The sequence below is a fragment of the Narcine bancroftii genome, chromosome 10, assembly GCF_036971445.1.
Source record: "Narcine bancroftii isolate sNarBan1 chromosome 10, sNarBan1.hap1, whole genome shotgun sequence".
Classification (NCBI taxonomy): Eukaryota; Metazoa; Chordata; class Chondrichthyes; order Torpediniformes; family Narcinidae; genus Narcine; species Narcine bancroftii.
Window position 1 is genome coordinate 30,569,788 of NC_091478.1, and position 21,538 is coordinate 30,591,325.

The 21,538-nt window shown below is 39.9% G+C and overlaps 1 protein-coding gene and 1 long non-coding RNA gene across 35 annotated transcripts in view; one reads left to right on the plus strand and one right to left on the minus strand.

Moving 5' to 3' along the window:
- Positions 1 to 21,538, plus strand: part of LOC138744395 (uncharacterized) — a 461,764-nt gene that overhangs the window by 359,597 nt on the left and 80,629 nt on the right. Inside the window, exon 12 of one of the 32 annotated variants that reach the window (XR_011345477.1) lies at positions 12,527 to 12,594. The exons of the other annotated variants lie outside the window; for them this stretch is intronic. This is a non-coding gene — a long non-coding RNA (uncharacterized lncRNA). The remainder of the gene's footprint in view (positions 1 to 12,526; positions 12,595 to 21,538) is intronic. 32 annotated transcript variants of the gene reach the window in all.
- Positions 1 to 21,538, minus strand: part of LOC138744389 (DNA nucleotidylexotransferase-like) — a 301,609-nt gene that overhangs the window by 3,662 nt on the left and 276,409 nt on the right. The gene's annotated exons all lie outside the window — the stretch shown is intronic.

The following is a 21,538-nucleotide window of genomic DNA, read 5'->3' on the forward strand; positions in this document are numbered from 1 at the left end:
TCCTGTCAACATTCTTGATATTCATTCTACACAAGATATGAATCATCACTGAATATCAGTAAACCTTGCCACCCAGAAAGAAACAATCTTGCAAAAGAAAATAACTCATTCACTATGGTTAAGGCCGGTGATATTATATATAATTATTAAAACACAGTAATTCAGGATTTTGATTCCACTTAACATCGCTATGTTGTCAAAATGTCCATTTCAATATTTCAGTTGTCATTTGACCAATAAAACATTCCATGGGAAGTGTTATATTATTACAATTACCAATGCTGCAAACTGTTGGTGGACTTAGAGATATTGGAAGAAATCTATTCTTGAAAAAAATGTCAAAATATGTAATTTGCAAGTTCCCTCAGACAGCTTGAATAAGAATTTAGTTCCATGTCTCAATTAGAAAATTAGAAAAAATGTGTAATGAAATACAGATTAAATAACATTTCAAGAAGAGGTTGATTACTATAATTTTTCATTTGACCATAAAGGGAAACTCTAATTATATTTTTGTTGTCTACATAATCTGGTAACAAAATTAAGGTTGTATTTCATCTCCACTGATTACTGTCTCTCTCTTTTAATTTAGGAGCAGAGTTTTAGTTCTTTTTCACATTCAAAGATTTTCAGGGTATCAGCCATTCACTAGAATGGTTCTTGATGTTAACACAAGATTTTCCCAACATTAATTGTGCAGTATGCTTTACAAGCACTGTTTATCTTTAGTATTGCTTGAAATTTTGAGCATTTTTAATTTGAGGTTGAAATAAATGGGAGTGCTGTGATAACAATATCAGTAGCCTCAGTTTCAAATCAAAGCTGAAATTTTGATATGTGTGGCTTGGTGGTTACATTTCAAAATTAATCATCTAGAGGTCTTGGCCTGAACTGCAAAGGCAGCATCAGTTCAAATCTTGCTACGGCACATGGAAAATGTGAAGTTTTTAAATTTAAAAATGAATTTTAACAAATGCTAAGCTCAGTAGTAGTTGATCACGAAGTGATTGTTTCCTTGTGAAACCTATGTGGTTTCCATCATATGCCTGATCTGACTCACATGCTCAGAACAACAGGAGTCCTACCTGTGAAAATCAGTCATCCCAAGAATTTTTAGCAGTTCAGCTACTGAAGCTGGGAGTTCTCCCTTCAGAGCAAAGAAAATTAAACAGGTTTATGGAGGGCACAATCTTATTTCTGGATACACTGATTAATTTTTTTTGAAGGAACAGAGGAAAGAAAGGGAATGAGTTCTGCTTGGATATAAAATCAAAACTGAACCAGAATCTGACCTAAGGATTTAAATCCAATGAATTATTATTTTTCTCTAATATGCCTGGACCTCATGTGCTCAGCTCAGGTAGATGGGCTCTGACATACTGTCATACATTGAGAAATAAGACCCATTTTTTGTGTTGGCCACATACTCCTGGCTAATTGCAAGAAGTCAATTCTATCTCATGCCATAGTATTGACTCTTGGTCCATTTACTTATAAAGTGTGGACTCTGCCCAAGCTGATCTTAAATTGAGAAATTTTGGTTTAGATATCTGATCCATTCCAACAGAACAAGATATGTAGATTTTGGTGCCATCAAGTTAGACTCAAGTAATTAGGCTCCACTTGTCCATATGGATTTTCAGAATGCACTTGACAACATTAATTCGTAAGATTTAAGCTCAAGAAATAGTTGCAATACATCCTAAAGAAATGGCTGTAAAACAGGAGGTAGAAAGTTGTGTTAAATGGTTGTTTTTCATACCAGTTAGTGTGGTTAGGTGTGTTCCAGGAGTCTGTGCTGGGACTCCTTCTTAATATATATGAATATGGATAAAATTTCAAAATTAGCAAAAGGAATCAATTTTGAAAACATGGTAATCAGTAAGAAATTTTTCTTTGATTTTGAGTATCTCTTTAAAAGATTTTGTATCTCTTTAAGCTAGTAACCCTATATGTCTTTTGTAACTATCATACAGTAAAGACTTTGTTATTCTTCGTTATGTAAGTCTTAATGCAAAGCTATGCAAAATATTTTTTTCTCTATCAAAATTAAAACTACATAAAGTAACAGCCACAGAACTTGCTTTGTTGGATTAAAGAGATCAAAATTTGGGATATCGTAGCTCATGTTTTGGAAGATGATACACTGAAATTAGGATATATTAAAATAAGGAAAGTGTCGTCTATAGTTAACAAAGCATACGGGATCCTGGGAAATCCTGGAGCTTCCATTCTCCCACATAATTCATTTCTTCAAATGCCAATTTGAGTTCCAAAAACTATATTGCTGCCCAAATGCACCAACTTTCACCTTGCAAGGTGGAAGCTGATTTCCTTTTACACTGCCAATTACATGTGGGTTGAATCAGGTAATTTACCAGGTCTGTACCCTGTAATTGCGAGGTGTGAAACATCCCAAGCTGGCAGGGCAAGTTAAATTCACTTAGTGGGGGCAAGTGTCAGAGCCCGGCTGAGTTAACTCATGAATTGCCTTCTGACAGTGTGAAAACACAATCTGCTCTTGCATTGTCGCCGGTGGAGGCGGGACACGCCAGTTGCTGATTAACCAGGTAAATCATGGTGAAGTGGGAAAGGTTCCTGAGTGCAGCATGCCCAGTAAGTTTACCTGCTTTCTAGGAGGGTTGACAGAGTGAAGAGTGATGTGAACTGCAAATGGTATTAGCCCCATGCTGTGATATGCAGCTTGTCGAAAGTGCATTTGACATTGCTACATGTAGCGATCCTGTAAACAAGCAGGAACCTCTAAATGAAGTGCATCAGAAAGAACAGGGACAACTTTACTGTGTATATAATCCATGTGTCCTTTATTACCCCAAAGTATTTGTCAGTTCTATTGCTGAATGAATATCAGGAAAATTCCTGCTTAGTGATGTTAATTTTTTTTTTTTTTTTTCTTTGGCTTGGCTTCGCGGACGAAGATTTATGGAGGGGGTAAAAAGTCCACGTCAGCTGCAGGCTCGTTTGTGGCTGACAAGTCCGATGCGGGACAGGCAGACACGGTTGCAGCGGTTGCAAGGGAAAATTTGTTGGTTGGGGTTGGGTGTTGGGTTTTTCCTCCTTTGCCTTTTGTCAGTGAGGTGGGCTCTGCGGTCTTCTTCAAAGGAGGTTGCTGCCCGCCAAACTGTGAGGCGCCAAGATGCACGGTTTGAGGCGTTATCAGCCCACTGGCGGTGGTCAATGTGGCAGGCACCAAGAGATTTCTTTAGGCAGTCCTTGTACCTTTTCTTTGGTGCACCTCTGTCACGGTGGCCAGTGGAGAGCTCGCCATATAACACGATCTTGGGAAGGCGATGGTCCTCCATTCTGGAGACGTGACCCATCCAGCGCAGCTGGATCTTCAGCAGCGTGGACTCGATGCTGTCGACCTCTGCCATCTCGAGTACTTCGACGTTAGGGGTGTAAGCGCTCCAATGGATGTTGAGGATGGAGCGGAGACAACGCTGGTGGAAGCGTTCTAGGAGCCGTAGGTGGTGCCGGTAGAGGACCCATGATTCGGAGCCGAACAGGAGTGTGGGTATGACAACGGCTCTGTATACACTTATCTTTGTGAGGTTTTTCAGTTGGTTGTTATTCCAGACTCTTTTGTGTAGTCTTCCAAAGGCGCTATTTGCCTTGGCGAGTCTGTTGTCTATCTCATTGTCGATCCTTGCATCTGATGAAATGGTGCAGCCGAGATAGGTAAACTGGTTGACCGTTTTGAGTTTTGTGTGCCCGATGGAGATGTGGGGGGGCTGGTAGTCATGGTGGGGAGCTGGCTGATGGAGGACCTCAGTTTTCTTCAGGCTGACTTCCAGGCCAAACATTTTGGCAGTTTCCGCAAAGCAGGACGTCAAGCGCTGAAGAGCTGGCTCTGAATGGGCAACTAAAGCGGCATCATCTGCAAAGAGTAGTTCACGGACAAGTTTCTCTTGTGTCTTGGTGTGAGCTTGCAGGCGCCTCAGATTGAAGAGACTGCCATCCGTGCGGTACCGGATGTAAACAGCGTCTTCATTGTTGGGGTCTTTCATGGCTTGGTTCAGCATCATGCTGAAGAAGATTGAAAAGAGCAAACTCCGGGAGATCCAAAATGAGTGGTGGACTAGCCTCGCCAAACGAACACAGCTCAGCGCGGACATTGGCGACTTCAGGGGTTTCTACGAGGCTCTAAAGGCTGTGTTCGGCCCCTCACCCCAAGTCCAAAGCCCGCTGCGCAGCTCAGACGGCAAAGTCCTCCTCAGCGACAAGATCTCCATCCTCAACCGATGGTCAGAACACTTCCAATCTCTTTTCAGTGCCAACCGCTCAGTCCAAGATTCCGCCCTGCTCCAGCTCCCTCAACAGCCCCTAAGGCTAGAGCTGGATGAGGTTCCCACCCTGGATGAGACATATAAGGCAATCGAACAACTGAAAAGTGGCAAAGCAGCAGGTATGGATGGAATCCCCCCAGAAGTCTGGAAGGCTGGCGGCAAAACTCTGCATGCCAAACTGCATGAGTTTTTCAAGCTTTGTTGGGACCAAGGTAAACTGCCTCAGGATCTTCGTGATGCCACCATCATCACCCTGTACAAAAACAAAGGCGAGAAATCAGACTGCTCAAACTACAGGGGAATCACGTTGCTCTCCATTGCAGGCAAAATCTTCGCTAGGATTCTACTAAATAGAATAATACCTAGTGTCGCCGAGAATATTCTCCCAGAATCACAGTGCGGCTTTCGCGCAAACAGAGGAACCATTGACATGGTCTTTGCCCTCAGACAGCTCCAAGAAAAGTGCAGAGAACAAAACAAAGGACTCTACATCACCTTTGTTGACCTCACCAAAGCCTTCGACACCGTGAGCAGGAAAGGGCTTTGGCAAATACTAAAGCGCATCGGATGTCCCCCAAAGTTCCTCAACATGATTATCCAACTGCACGAAAACCAACAAGGTCGGGTCAGATACAGCAATGAGCTCTCTGAAGCTTTCTCCTTTAACAATGGCGTGAAGCAAGGCTGTGTTCTCGCACCAACCCTCTGATGTTAATTATCCCAGCAAGAAATACCCGCTTCTTCCTCTAAAAGTTCAATGAGTGTGACACAGTACCTGTACACCAAAAAGCCCTTGATTGCCATAAACCCCTTGAAGCTCTACCACTCACCTTCATATGATGGTCAATCTATAGTAGCCAATTTTTAAAAATATGAAATATGTATGTGATTTTTTAAAAATCTGCAAGATTTGACATCTATCTCTGCCTTCCTTGCCATAAAATAATGACAACATACTCTCTAGACTGATGAAAGCAAGATATTACCACATAGATAAGGCTTGTTAAGAGTGATTCTGTATGAAATATAGGTTAATGAACAGATAGAAATGTTAGGATATACACAGACAGAGATGGTGGCTGTACCTGTCAGGTAACTTGGAGTGAAGAATGCTTTGCTGGACTCCAGTTTAGAAGGCAGGGGTGATACATACATCCTGTTGTAAATGAATGTCCCACTGTACTCATCTTTCCCATGCTGTTTAGGCCAAAAGTGTGAGTTTGGTATTGAATCGACACGTTAACAATATGGTTCCCGCTGCTCACTCCATTGGCAAAGCCCAAGCAGGTTTCAACTTTCAGTAGGGAAAAGGCACCACACACATCTCCCATTATTTACACATTCTGGCACCTACCTTCCATACAAATGTATTTTAAAAATTAAATATATAAATCATATTAACCACTCTTCCATTGATCACTTCGCACTCTGCAGGCAGAGAGAGATTTGGCTGTTTGCCAGATTTCTGGCACCAATTAACTGGTTAACAGGAAGTGCAAGAGTGACACTAAAGATGATTCACCTTCTAATTTTTCTTCCATCCCTTGGGGGAGACCTTTGCTTGTGCTTGGCACTTACCAGATGGCAATGCAAGATCCAGAATTTACCAAGTGATTGATTATAGAACAAAACCTCATTGCAATATTACTAATGTTTCACACCAATAGCAAATGAATCTTGTTATCTGTTACTCAAATAAAATATTTTCCTATGTTAAATTCTATGCAAGCATCTTGGATTTTGAGCACCAAAATAAATTGGCAGAATGGATCCAGACTATCAAGTGCTTTTGTGATGCTTTCTGGATATTGCATTGAGGGTTGTAAAGGTCCACAGAAAGGAAGGCTTCCCGGTGAGGAGTCATGTGATGGAGTAGTGGCCGGTAGAAGAAAAGAATGAAAAAAGTAAAGAAAAAGCAAAGCCTTACCTGCATGAAAAAGCAGGGACCCACCGTGGAAAGAGGAGCCCACTCCCCGCGGTTAGTGGAGACCCCGCAGGACTGCAAAAATGGCTCACGGAGCGAAACGGGTGCGCAACAGGGGAGGGAGGGGACCAGCTGTGGAGTGAAACTCCACAGCACGAACAGCTGAGAGAGACCCGACAGCAGGGTTCCCAGCTGGAAGATAAAGAAAACAATGGGAACGGGAGGGGTGAGAATGGAAAAAGGAAACTAGAGATACAACAAATAACCAACGCAGAAGAAGAGGACTAACATCTAGACACCATGGGAAAAAAAATACCCAATAAACTAAGACAAGCAGCTCAACAAGAAAGTCAGAAGTGACACAGATACAAGGAAGAGAAATAGAAGACACAAACCCAAGAGCAGACACAGAAGAAGAAGAAGGAGAACACCAAGCTCTGCACAGAGGAATAGGAGGTAAAATGAATGGACAGTACATAGATTTTTTAAAAATTTAAGAACAAATGAAAGCATTAAAAGAATGGTTGACACTAGAATTTAGTGAAATGAAAAGAAAAATGAAAAAGTGAGTAGAATAGAGCTGGTCATAACAGATGTAGGGAAAAGATTAGAAATTGTGGAAGAACGTGTAATGGCGGTAGAAATGGAAGTGAACAACTTAAAAAGAATATTAGAAGAAACTGATAAAAAAGTTAAAGAAACACAGGAGTTGTTAGCTCAGAAGATGAATATAATGGAAAACTATAGTAGGCAAAACAATATAAAGATAGTGGGCCTTAAGGAAGATGAAGAAGGCAAAGATATGAAAGAATTTATAAAAGAATGGATCCCAAAAGTCCTGGGAATGCCAGAAATGCAGGAAGGAATGGAAATAGAAAGGGCACACAGAACATTAGCCCCGAAACCACAGTCACAACAAAAACCAAGATCCGTTTTAGTAAAATTACTGAGATACACGACAAGAGAAAATATATTGGAGAAGGCAATGAATAAAATTAGAGAAGACAAAAAACCACTGGAATACAAAGGTCAAAATTTTTTTTTCTACCCAGACATAAGTTTTGAGCTCCTGAAGAAGAGGAAGGAGTTTAATGCAGCAAAATCGATCCTATGGAAGAAAGACTATAAATTTATGTTAAGATATCCAGCGGTGCTTAAAATAGTTATCCCGGGGGAGCATAACAGACTGTTCTTGGATCCGGAGAAAGCACGAGAATTTGCAGAACGGCTGCAAGACAAAAAGAGAGATGAAGAGACGTAACAAGAACAAAGAACGACAACAAACTACATATAAAGAAGTAAAAATAATGTATAAGTAAGAACTAGAGGGAAGAAAAGGGAAGTAAGGGGGAAAAAAGAGGAGGGGTTAAAAAAATTAATAATAAATAAATAAAACATTAAAAGAAAAAGAGAAGAAATGAGGGGGAGCTTTGTTGTAATGGGAAGATAAAAGTCTTTTTCTGGAGGGGATTGGGTGGGAGAGAATAACAGTCACTGCGAAATCAGTTGATACTTGCAAACGGGTTTGCAGTCCGAATGGACAGGGGAGTTGTGGTTGCCCAGCAAGGGACAAGGGGTGACTCAGAGAAGTGGGGGGGGGACACTTGGGGTTAAGGGAATTTTAGATGTGGGAATGATTGAAATGTTTTATGTTTTAGAAGTGTTGTCATACAGTGCATTCAAAATAAGAAATGGAAATGGGGAAAATGGGAAAGGTGGTGGTGAGGAAGCGGAAATGAGATGTAAACAAAGTATGAAATGGCCATGTTGAACTATATGACTATAAATATTAATGGAATACAAAACCAAAATAAAAGGAAGAGGCTATACTGAAAAGAGAAAAAGTTGATATAGCATTTGTGCAGAAAATGCATCTAACTGAAGTGGAACACAAGAAATTAAAGAGAGACTGGGTAGGGCTCGTAACGGCAGCATCATATAACTCAAAAGCCAGAGGTGTAGCTATATTAATTAATAAAAATGTACCAATCAAAATAGAGGAGGAAATAATAGATCCAGCAGGGAGGTATGTAATGATAAATTCAGATATATTCAGAATTTTGGAATTTGCTCAATATATATGCATCTAATGAAGAGGATCAAAAGTTTATGCAAGATATCTTTTTGAAGATTGTAGATATGCAGGGGAATTATATTGATAGGAGGGGACTTTAGCCTTAATTTGGATTCAAAGATGGATAAAACTGGACAAAAGACTATCAGAAAGAACCAAATTTATGGTTAAATTAATGCAGGAAATGCAACCTTTGGATAGATGGAGGAGACAACACCCAAAGGAGAAGGAATACTCATGTTATTCGAGTAGACATAAAACATACTCAAGGATTGACCTGTTCCTGTTGTCTGTTGTCCAAGGGAGAATTAGGAAAACGGAATATAAAGCTAGATTGTTATCGGATCACTCACCCCTGTTATTAGCAATAGAGCTGGAGGACATCCCACCAAGAATGTATAGATGGAGATTAAACTCCATGCTACTTAAAAGACAGGATTTTAGAGAATTCATTGAGCGCCAAATTAAAATGTACTTTGAAATAAATATGGAATCAGTGAAAGATAAATTTATATCATGGGATGCAATGAAAGCCTTCATTAGAGGGCAGATAATAAGTTATGTAACTAAGATGAAGAAGGACTACAGTCGGGAAATAGAACAGCTGGAAAGGGAAATAGTAAGTACAGAAAAAGAACTTGCAACAAGGGAAGATACAACAAAAAGATGAGAATTGGCAGACAAAAAAAAATATGAAACACTACAAACATATAAGGTGGAGAAGAACATAATGAAGACAAAGCAGAAGTATTATTGGCTAGGAGAAAAAAACACACAAAATACTAGCTTGGCAGCTTAAAACAGAACAAGCTAAAAGAATGGTATTGGCATCAAGGAAAAGGACAAACAAACTGCATATAACCCAAAAGAGATCAATGAAAACTTCAAGGAATTCTATGAGCAATTATACCAAACTGAGAACGAAGGGAAAGAGAACAAAATAGATGAGTTTCTAGCTAAAATTGAACTACCGAAATTGTAAGAAGAGGAGCAAAACAAACTGATAAAAACATTTGAAATAGAGGAAATACAGGATATATTAAAAAAGTTACCGAACAATAAAATGCCTGGAGAGTTTGGACTCCCAAAAGAATTCTATAAAACATTTAAAGACTTATTAATTCATCCTCTCCTGGAAGTAATGAACCAGATAGAAGAAACACAAAACATGCCAGATTCATGTAAAACAGCAATAATTACAGTAATACCAAAGACGAGGAAAATCCACTAACACCAGCATCATATAGACCAATATCTCTACTTAACTCAGATTATAAGATAATAGCAAAACTATTAGCAAACAGATTGGCTGACTGAGTACCAAAAATAGTAAAACTAGATCAAACTGGATTTATTAAGAAAAAATGAACAACGGACAATATCTGTAAGTTCATTAACTTAATCCATGCAGTACAAGGAAACAAGACGCCAACAGTGGCGGATGCTTTAGATGCAGAGAAAGCCTTTGACAGGGTAGAATGGAATTATTTATTCAAAGTCCTACAGAGGTTCAACCTACCAGAGAAATATATTAATTGGATTAAAGCATTATATAAGGGACCATTGGCGAAGGTGACAGTAAATGGATATATATCGAACCAATTTAAATTAAGCAGGTCAACTAGGCAAGAATGTCCGCTATCTCCCTCACTGTTTGCTTTAGCTATAGAACCCTTGGCAGAACTGATAAGAACAGAAAATAAAATAAAAGAGATAAAAATAAAAGAGAAGGAATATAAAATCAGTCTATTTGCAGATGATGTCATAGTATACTTAACAGAACCAGAATTATCAATAAAAGAATTACATAAGAAATTGAAGGAATATGGAGAAATATCAGGGTACAAGATCAACGCAAATAAAAGTGAAGTGATGCCAATGAATAATTCGGATTTTACATTGTTTAAGAAAGAATCACCATTTAAATGGCATACACAAGCAATCCGATACCTAGTATTAGACTAGATAATAATCTAGGCCATCTATACAAATTAAATTATCAGCCATTAATGAAGAAATTACAAGATGACATAGAACATTAGAAAGATTTACCACTAACACTGATAGGAAGGGTAAATTGCATTAAAATGAATATCTTCCCAAGGAAACAATACCTATTTCAGTCGTTACCAATTCCCTTAACAGAGAAATTCTTCAATGAGCTAAAGAAAATAATAAGGAAATTCTTATGGAAAGGGGGGAAACTGAGGATAGCGCTAGATAAATTAACAGAATGGTACAAACAAGGGGGCTTACAGCTACCAAACTTTAAGAATTATTATAGAGCAGCACAATTAAGATATCTCTCAGATTTTTATCAAACAAGGGAAAAACCAGATTGGATCAGGTTAGAGCTAGATAAAATAGGGGAGAAGGTACCAGAACATATACTTTATAAGTGGGATGAAAAACTGGTGCAACATAGAAGTTCACCAGTACTGCACCATCTGCTCAACATTTTGAAGATTCACGTAGAAAGGAAAAAAACAAATTACCAACTACCAAAATTATTATTGATGCAAAATCAACTATCCCTTTCACAATAGATAACCTTTCCTTTAGAGAATGGGAGAGAAAAGTGATCAAAAGAATAGAAAATTGTTTTTTTGGGAAATAATTTATTATCTTTTGAACAAATGAAGTACAAATATAGTATACAAATATACCACCAACTGAAAACCTACTTGAAGGACAAATTGGGAAGCAGGCTGAGGTTACCAGAAGGAAGCAGCTTTGAATATGTGATTACATACACAATGATAATTAAAAGATTTATAACAAACATGTACATCAAGCTGCAAGAGAAAGAGAACGATGAAATAAACTGTAAACCCAAACAAAAGTGGGGACAAGATCTAAAAGTAAAGATAAAAAATGAAAAATGGGAAAAGCTATGCTCCGGAACTATGCGAAATACAATAAACACGAGGTTACGCATGATACAATATAATTGGTTACACAGGCTATATGGGACCCAACAGTATCAGACAGATGTTTTCGCTGTAAGAAGGAAATGGGAACAACAGTACATGCAATTTGGGCATGTGAGAAGAACTAAACCAGGTATTAAATAAAATCACAAAAAGCAACATACCAAAAAATCCAAAGATCTTTCTTCTAAGTAATATAAGTAAAGAACTAGGCCTCACAAAAAAGATTTATTATGATAGCCTTAGCTGTAGCAAAAAAATGTATAATGTCAACCTGGAAATCAGAAGAGAGCCTGAGAGTACAGCAATGGTACATAGAAATGAATAAATGTATTCCATTGGAAAAAATAACATATAAATTTAAAAAATAAAGTCACAGTATTCGAACAAATTTGGGAACCGTACATGGAACACAACAGAGAGGGCCTACCGTGGACCTCCACCCCCTAAAATGACTGAATGAGAAGAAGACGAAATGAACTGACCCAGTGTGTAAAAGTAGACGACACAATTTTCTTGTTTATTTTTATTGTGTGTTGACATTGTTTAATGGGTTTATTGTATTGTATATGTTGAACGTTTCGTGGGTAGGGAGGGGGTGGGAAGGAGGGAGGGAAGGGAGGGGAGGAAAAGGGGAGAAAATGACACTGTGTATATAGTGTGAAAAATAAAAAAGATTAAAAAAAGAAAGGAAGGCTTCCCCACTGATAGGTAGAAGAAGTTGACAATCAAATAAAGACGTGGCCAGAGGTTTCCCAGGAAGTTAGCCACAGAAGCATTGCTTTGTTGATGCAATACTGAGTGAGCTTTAATGGATGATACTCAGTACAAAAGGCAAGTGCGTTAACTGATTCACCCACCTTCTGAAATGGGTATCATTCCAACTAGGGCCTGGAAATCTGACAAGCTGAATGGAACCCATCTAACGTGGCAATTCTATGTCAAAGTGTGCCAGGCTGGTTCTTTATAAATCAATACACCAGATGCAGATGCACCAGAACCTGGCCATTCAGCCCTAACCCAACAGGTATAAATAGTTGGGGTCACTAAATAATTCCAAATGCTTGGTCTGAGGTCAGAATAAAAATGGGTGAGGTCAGAACTGATCTCTCATTCCAAATACACGCCCTTTAATTCCAGCCCAGCATCTCAGTCCTCCTTCCAGTTTCACGCAGGTACACCCAATTGTTTCTGCTCTTATACCCATCTAACTGCCTGACACTGGCAGTCAGCCACAACTTGACTTTGAGATGCTCACCATCAACAAATGCTCTTCTTTCATCACTCATAGGAGAAAAGAGAGAACAGCAGGGAAAGATGGACAGGCAGAAATGGTCGCCCAGCCATCTCATAATTCAGGTTTGCACAGTAGCATGCTTTGGCACTAGTGTACACTCAACATACTGATGTTTTGAGACTTGTGCTTTTTATTTACTGGACAGGTCAAAATCATGCCTTTAATTTCCCATAGGACTGTCTTATATCCTATATTAAGTATGCATTATGACCATGTCCTCCTAATGGGGGTAACTCTCTCAAAAGAGAGACACAATGTATAATTTAATGCAAGTTTTTATATTAAAAAAAAACAGAAATGCTGGAGGAACTCAAACAGTCTCAAAGCATCTTGCAAAGTAAGGCTTTGAGGAAGAACTCAGGCCCAAAATGTCGGTAATATATCTTTACGTCCAAGGGACACTACAAGTCCGGCTGAGTTCTTCCACCACCTCTGTGTTTTGACTATGATAACAGCATTTGCAGACTTCTGTGCTTCGCCTCACCTTTTTTATATGTCCATTAAGGTAGGTTATTGGGTCTACATCAGATGATTCATACATACAACTGACCAAAAGCAGATAGCATCCACAAGAAGGAATCTAGGGCAGACATTTTGTTCAATTTGATCTTTATTTGTCAAACTGGAGCTCGAGCAAAGAATGTAGGACAGTGGTCTTAACCTTTTTCTTTCCACTCACAAACCACTTTAAGTATACCCTATGCCATAGGTGCTCTGTGATTAGTAAGGGATTGCTAAAGGTGGTATGTGGGTGGAAAGAAAAAGTTTGAAAATCACTTTTTTTAATCATACCTAATTGACTTGATATGTGCACGGTTTCATAACTCCAAAGGAAATGGGCAATTTTTATCAAGCAAAATATTTCAGTATCAATTGGATCTAGAGCAGTGATTCTCATCCTTCTCTTTCCACTCACATACTACTTTACTAATCACAGAGCACCTATGGCATTGGGATTACTTAAAGTGATATGTGAGTGGAAAGAAAAAGGTTGAGCATCACTGAATATAGGTTGTATTCTTCCAATCTCAATAGGAGAGAAAATAGAGTTACCTACTTTACCGGCCTTTGCAATATTGTCTTTGACTTTATAGAGTTCTGTAACATGGTGAGGGGCATTGAAAAGGTAAATAGTCATAGACTTTTTTCCACAGAATCGGGGAGTCTAAAACATAGATTTAAGGTGAAAAGGGATGATTTGAAAGGAACCTTTTGTGCACAGAGGGTGTGAGAACAAGCTATCTGAGGAAATGGGAGAGGTGGATATAAATGTAACATTCAAATGACAATTAGAAAAAATATGTTGGCAGGAAAGATATAGATGGATATGGGACAATTACAGGCAAATGGGACTAGCTTACTTTCGCTATGGGCCGATTGGGCCCAAGGGCATGTTTCCAGCTGTAAAACTCTATGACTCCAATGAAAAGAGTGCCCACCTACATGTGCATCAAACCAGGCAATGAAATGCATGGCTGCAGATATTGTCTGCTAGCTAAACCTTGAAAAAGGCCCATCTCAATGAGAATACATTTGCTGTTCACCACTCCACTGATGAGGCAGAAAAGGGATAATGTTGAAAAGGAACATGGGCATGCATCCTCAGTTCCACTTCTTATGTATTACCTCCTCTAGTCACTCTTTCACAGGCTACCTATGCATCAGTTTTTGGCTGAGTGTTCATGGGGTCTTAAACCAAGAGTTTCAAGTCATTCACTTGGGTGAAGTTGGACCAGAAAGTGGGAAAGGAGTGGGATGAGATGGAGGATGTGCAATACCTCCCATTTTACTTCTTCCTTCTCATCATCCATGACCTAAGTCATTGAATCATGGAACAGGCCCTTCAGCCCAACTCATCCATGCTGTTCAAGCTGGCATTCTGGGCTAGTCCTATTTGCCTGCATTTCGTCCCTCTCCTTCTAAGCCCTATCTACCCATAAATCTGTCCAAATGTCTTTTGAACATCAGAATTGTGCCCACTTCTACAGTTTCTTCTGGCAGCTCAGATATGGGCTCACACTGAGTGAAAAAATGTCCCCTCTTAAATATCTCCTCTCTCACCTTAAATCTATGTCCTCTTGTTTTAGAATCATTAATTCTAGGATGAAAACCTTGAATTTTCACTTTATCCATGCGCCTCTGATTTTGTGAATCTCCTCTGCACCCCTTCCAATTTATTGATGTCCTTCCTTCAGCTTGGTTGCCAAAATTGCACACACAGTACTCTAAAGTGTGGTTTCTCCAATGCCTTATACAGTGAATCTTGAGTTCCTAGCTTTTGTACTCTATACCCTTCCCACTGAAGGCACTGTACTAAATGTGTTCTTCTCCAGCTTGTCCACCTAAGTCTCTCTGTCCCACAACACCTTCCAGGGCTCTGCCATTCACTGTGCAAGACCTATCCTGGTTTGATTTACCAAAGTGCAACACCTCACCTATTAATTTCCATCTGCAACACCTTGGCCTACCCTCCCAACTGATGTAGATACTTTTGTGAACTCAGATTTCCTTCCTCGCCGTCAACCATCAATTTTGGTGTCATTTGCAAATGTATTGGTCATGTCAACTACATTGCCAGCCAAATCATTAATATAGATAACAAATAATAATGGGCCTAATACCAACCCCTGCAACACATCACTGGTCGGAAAAAAATCATCCCTCCATTACTATTCTCTGCCCCCTTCCACGAAGCTAATATTTCATCCAATGAGCCAGCATTCCTTCAATCCCCAGTGATCTAATCTCCCTGACTAACCTTACACGCACGAAGATCTTACAAAAGTCCATATATAGAACAAGCATTGCCACGCCCTCATCAATCCTCTTTGCCACCTCTTCAAAAATCTCTATCATATTCGTGAGACACAATCTGCCATGCATGAAGCCATAAATGGGAAAAGTAGCAATTTATTTGCACTTCTTCTAGTGTTTAGCCTTTGGTGCCAACAATGCATCTTCTCTGCTTTGGCGAAACTCAATATATAACTTGGCTGACTGCTTAGAAAAGAACCCCTGTTCAGTCTGCAAAGATGATCCTGAACTTTGAGTTACCTGTCATTTCCATTATTCATCCACGTCCATTCTGACCTTTCTATCTTTGCCCTCTGGCAAAGCTCAGTGTAATCTCCAGGAACAACATTTCACCTTCTGACTTGACATATTGGAGCTTTCACGACTCAACATGGAACTAAATGGTATTAGGTAATCAACCACACAGCAAACAAAATGCTGGAGTAACACAGTAGACCATGCTGCATTGATGTGGGTGGGAAAGGAATTGTCTTCTTCCAGCAGTTTGTTTTATGGTCTAAATTCCAGTATCTGCAGTCTCCTGTATTCCCATCTCATGTCTCATATTTCCAGCATTCAGTTTTTCTCATTCTCTTCTGTTGTCTAATATTTCAATCAGACCACTACTTACATCTCCTCCAGATATACCTTAGCATCCTCCTTCATCCATTTTCTCCTGATCTTACCCACCACAGACCTTTTTTTAGGTTCCCATTATCCCTCCCTCCCCCACCAAGTACATTTCTCTCTCCAAAGATGCCACTAAAACTGCAGAGTATTTCCAGCATTTTATGTTTTTACTTCAGATTTCAGGTCAGTGTCTGAGGTACATTGGCTTTAGAGTAATGATTGCAACCCAGGTACTTTGCAGTATAGATCACTACACTTTCCTCTTCTTCCTCCTCAGAATCGACTGAAGATGCCCAGTACCTATTGATCCTGCAGGTCTAACCTTGGCAGTGTTGCTTCAGAGGTCAATAGGTCCCTCTTGATCAGGAGCCTCTGACTGCTGCATGTCAGACTGGAGGCTGCTGGAGAATGTATGCATTGTGACAGCTGCAAGGGTATACTGTACAGACCTTTACAAATATATCCTGATCTTTTTATGATTGCACACCGTCTTTGCAACCAATGAACACTCCTGATGTTTACTTCACTCTCCAGGTGATTGTGAATATCTGGCACCAACTGGCACAGGAGGGAATGGGGTTGATGAAGTAGGCTCTGGAGACATTAATAGTTCACTGCTGCTCCTTTCTGGTGTATCAGTGGGACTGGGAGTGACAGGTCATTAATACGACACGAGAGAATTGTAAAATCATCATAGATAACTTCCTAGTGCAAGAATTGCAAAATAAAACCTCAAGAGGTGGTGTGGAAATAGCTCTCAAGTGTCAGTTAGCATATTTCCTTGCATAATGCTCTTAATTTTTGCATTTACAGGTGGGGTCCAGAAACCCACCCTAAATTACAAAGGCCATGGTAATAGCATGTTTCTTTAAACAAAAATTTCTAAGATGATGTCAGGGTTTCTGGTGTCATATCAAACTCCGCAAACTCCTGAGGAAGTCGAGGTGCTGACATGATGTCATTGGTGTATTGGGTCCAGGTAAGATCCTCTAAAATAGTGACTCCCAAGAACCTAAATTTGCTCTTCCTCTCCACCTCTGATTCCTAAATGATTATTGGATTGTATATCTCTGACTGTCCTTTTCTGAAGTCAACAATCAGCTCCTTCGTATTGGTGACATTGTGTGCAAGGTTGTTGTTGGTGCACCATTCAGCCAAGCTTTCAATCTCCCTCCTGTATGATGACATCCCCTTCCTTTATTACAACCCACTACCATGGTGTGGTTAGCAAATTTAGTAGATGGGGTTATTTTCATCCCAAGCTACACAGTCACAGGTGTAAAGTGAGTAGAGCCATGATAATTTCTTGGTAATTGACCTATTAATCTATTGAAATTGATATCCTGCCTCTCCCAAAGGGATTATATGCTGCAGTTTGCCTCATTTACTGCAGTTAACTGTGGAAATCAGCAAGTTGGGCTACGCTTGTTGACATGTTATCAATTACATAGCTGTTAACCCTTCCCAAATTCTCCATAAACATTAAAAATGAGCCAACTATTTTTTGATCTATTTTAATAAATGAGGCATGGTCTCTCCACCTGCCATTACCCTCCAACATTTAGTCACGCCACCATCTGAGTCATCATCTCTTGACTTTCAGGGCTACAGATATGTGTGGATTGAAACATTTTCTCTGCTCACCAAAAAAAAGCTGCAAATAGGATGCACAGCATTTCACGTGTGTCCTGTTTGTCAAACTGCCATTCGCGATCAATATCTCGAATAAAAGAGTAAAAAGTGCCAGTTGATGCTTTGCCAATAAACACATTATCATTTTTCTGCACTTTGCATTGGTCAAATGAATGCCTTATAACAGTCTGTTATATATGGTTGTAGTGTCACACTACATGAGAAATGGCTCCTCTATCTCACATCTCATTGTCAACTCCTTGTAATGAATTCCACGTACTAGACATTGTGCAACACCATCTATTTCATGCTTCCAGCTTTTCTGTAAAGCATTATAACAATCACCCACAATCTCTGAATAAGTAACATTTCTTTACTGATTCTAAATCCATAAATTAAGATTCATTAGTTACTATTTTACATTCTAAGTTTTGCACAGGGAAAAGGACTGTAAGCTGACTGCATCTATTCTGGGATAACCGTTGGAGAACTTTGCCATATTTGGACAAAGGACATGAAACCACCACAATATTTGACAACTTTGGGTACATGAAAAAATGCAACATTCAAGCAAAGCTTCATGATGTGCTAACAGAAGGATTTAATAATTTTAGCAAAATGACAAAATGTGCAAGAGAAGGTGAATCAGTACTGGAGCGCCATAGAGCTGCGTTCTTCGCCCCCCCCGGTTCTACTCACTTTACACCTGTGACTGTGTAGCTCAGGATGAAAATAACCCCATCTACTAAATTTGCTAACCACACCATGGTAGTGGGTTGTAATAAAGGAAGGGGATGTCATCATACAGGAGGGAGATTGAAAGCTTGGCTGAATGGTGCACCAACAACAACCTTGCACACAATGTCACCAATACGAAGGAGCTGATTGTTGACTTCAGAAAAGGACAGTCAGAGATATACAATCCAATAATCATTTAGGGATCAGAGGTGGAGAGGAAGAGCAAATTTAGGTTCTTGGGAGTCACTATTTTGGAGGACCTTACCTGGACCCAACACACCAATGGCATCATGTCAGCACCTCAACTTCCTCAGGAGTTTGTGGAGGTTTGATATGACACCAGAAACCCTGGAAAATTTCTACAAAGATATGGTGGAAAATGTGCTAACCAGCTGCATCATGGTCTGGTATGGGAAAACCAATACCCCTGAGCATAAAACCCTCCAAAAGGTAGCGCACACAGCGGAGGACATCACAAACAAAACCCTCCCCACTGTTGAGTACATCTACATGGAACACTGCTGTCAGAGGGCAGCAGCAATCATCCAAGACCCAAACCACCCAGCACACACTCTGTCCTCGCTTCTGCCATTAGAAAAGAGGTATAGATGCCACAAGAATCACATCATCATGTTCAGGAATAGCTGCTACCCCTCTACCATCAGACTCCTCAACAACAAACTTAAACAGAGACTCAGTTAAGGACTCTTACATGTGCACTTTATTGGTTTTCTTTTGTTCACTCTCTATTGCACAGTTTGTTTATATTTGTTATCTGTTTATAGTTCTTTTATTTGTTTACGCTGTGTACAGTTTATTTTTCACACGATCAATTAGTGGTAATTCTGCCACACACACAGGAAAAAGGAATCTCAGGGTTGTATGTGATGTCGTGTATGTACTCAGACAATAAATCTGAAATCTGAATCCGAACCTCCTTCTGCAGAATATCTTCAAGTGGTATTTAAGATCAAAAATGAAACAGCCTTTGCTTCCATATCCTTCAGAATTCCAAATTCTGAATCAGATACAAGACACAGGTAAGAAAGTTGCTGTCAGCCACAGTCTCAAGACAACTTCATAGACACAGACTCTTGATTCAAAGACATAAAACTAAAGTTGGATTCTTGTTAACCGCTGCTCGCCGGGGATCGGGTTCCCAACTGGCCTCGGGCATTTGAAGAAAGGAACAAATATCTCGCTACCATTATACATCTTCACGACTTGAAACAGACAAGGACTAAGATGACCCTGAATAATGAATCCATCCCAGTGCGCTATTTCTAGAATAAAGGACAGTAGATCATATAAAAAAGTAAAAACGCAATAGTTGAGAAACTCAGCAGGTCAAATAGTGTACTTTATAAAGCAAAGATAAAGTTACATAACAAACGTGACCTATCATGGACACATAACATCTCCTCGCTTGACAGTAAAGCACAACAACAACTTGCACTCCTGAGAAGACTGAAGCGGATGTGGCTTCCAGCCACCATCATGTCAACCTTCTACAGGAGCTCTATCAAGAGTGTCCTGGCCAGCTGCATCATGCTGTGTTATTGTTGCTGCAGAGAAATGGATTGGATGTCAATCCACTGGACCATAAGAGTGGCAGAGAGAATCACTGGAGTCTCCCTCCCCCTATCGACACGATCTACTGCAATCATTGTCTGGAGGTCACACAAAATCGGTGAGGACCCCTTCCACCCTGCACACAGCATCTTTCAGCTGCTCCTGTTGGAAAAGAGATCCAGGAGTATTAGAGTCAGCACCACCAGGCTGAGGACCAGCTTCTTCCCACGGGCAGTGAAAATGCTGTATGACCAAAGGATCTGCTCACACTAACCATCTGAGATTCTCATATTTATGAAACAAAATTTATTTATTTATTTATTTGCATTTATGAATATTTGTCTTGCATATGTATTGTCTGCTTGCATGTGTGTTATGTCTGGTTGTCCGTATGCATGTTTTGCACCAAGGACCAGGGAATGCTTTTTAGTTGGGTTGTTCTTGTACAATCAGATGATAATAACTTATATAACCATATAACCATTTACGGCATGGAAACAGGACATGTCGGCCCTTTGAGTCCGCACCAGTTCACTAGAACAACTCCACTTGCTCAACCCTCCTGCTCTCTACCTATAACCCTCCAACCCCCTCACCTCCATGTACACATCCAACCTTCTCTTAAATGACAGAAGGGACCCTGCCACAACTATCTCATTTGGAAGATCATTCCATTCTGCCACCACTCGTTGAGTGAAAAAGCATCCTCTAATATTTTTCCTAAAGTTTTGCCCCCTTACCCTTAACTCATGTCCTCTTGTTCCAACCTCCCTTGACTTGGAATGTTTCTAGTAAGCATTAACTTCCATGGAACTTGACTGCTTCCCTGAGAAATCAGTGGTACCCACTGAAAAATCACTGAAGCGTAACATTTCAGTAATATTTTTGTGTTATGGTATAATAGTGACACAGTTGTTAGGGCTGTTGCCTCAGAAATCCAGTAACCTTGCTTTAATCCTGACCTCAGGTACTGTTTGGGTGGATGGTGTGCCTTTCTCTGGGTGCTCCAGTTCCTCACACATCCTAAAGACAGGCAAGTTGGTAGGAGTAAACCTTTCTTAGACTGTAGTGTGTAGTAGAATCTGGGGGTTGTTGTTGGGATTGGGGCAAGTATAAAATGAGTTCCTGATGGTTGGCACAGAAGTGACCTGTTTTCTTCTTTCTTGCGTGATCTATGATTCTATGCTTCTGGCATTTCCAAGGTACAAGATGCCAGGACAGTAAACTTGGGAGTTGAACTCCAGGGCTTCCAATTTCCTTGGGATCTAGTCAATTTGTAGAGCCTATAGACCATTATGAATGATGTTTGCCAGCCTCCGGGCAGAATAATGGGCCTTATTATTGGTAGCAAAACAAATGTGAGTTTGGATCAATAAAGAAAAGTCTAATCTTTTTCTCAAATAATAAATGAAAGCACAAAATACTGCAAATTCTCAGCAAGTCAGGCAACATCTAAAAATCAGGTGAAGGGAGAATTATCTGGTACTGAAAAACAAATGGAATACCCGATTTAGGATGAGGCCAGGATTGGCCATGATTTCCTTGGAGATGCAATAGTTCATGGCATTAGTTATAAATAACACAAAGGGACTGCATGACCAGCCCAACTGTCCAGGTGGTGCTAATGAAGAGAGAAAAATT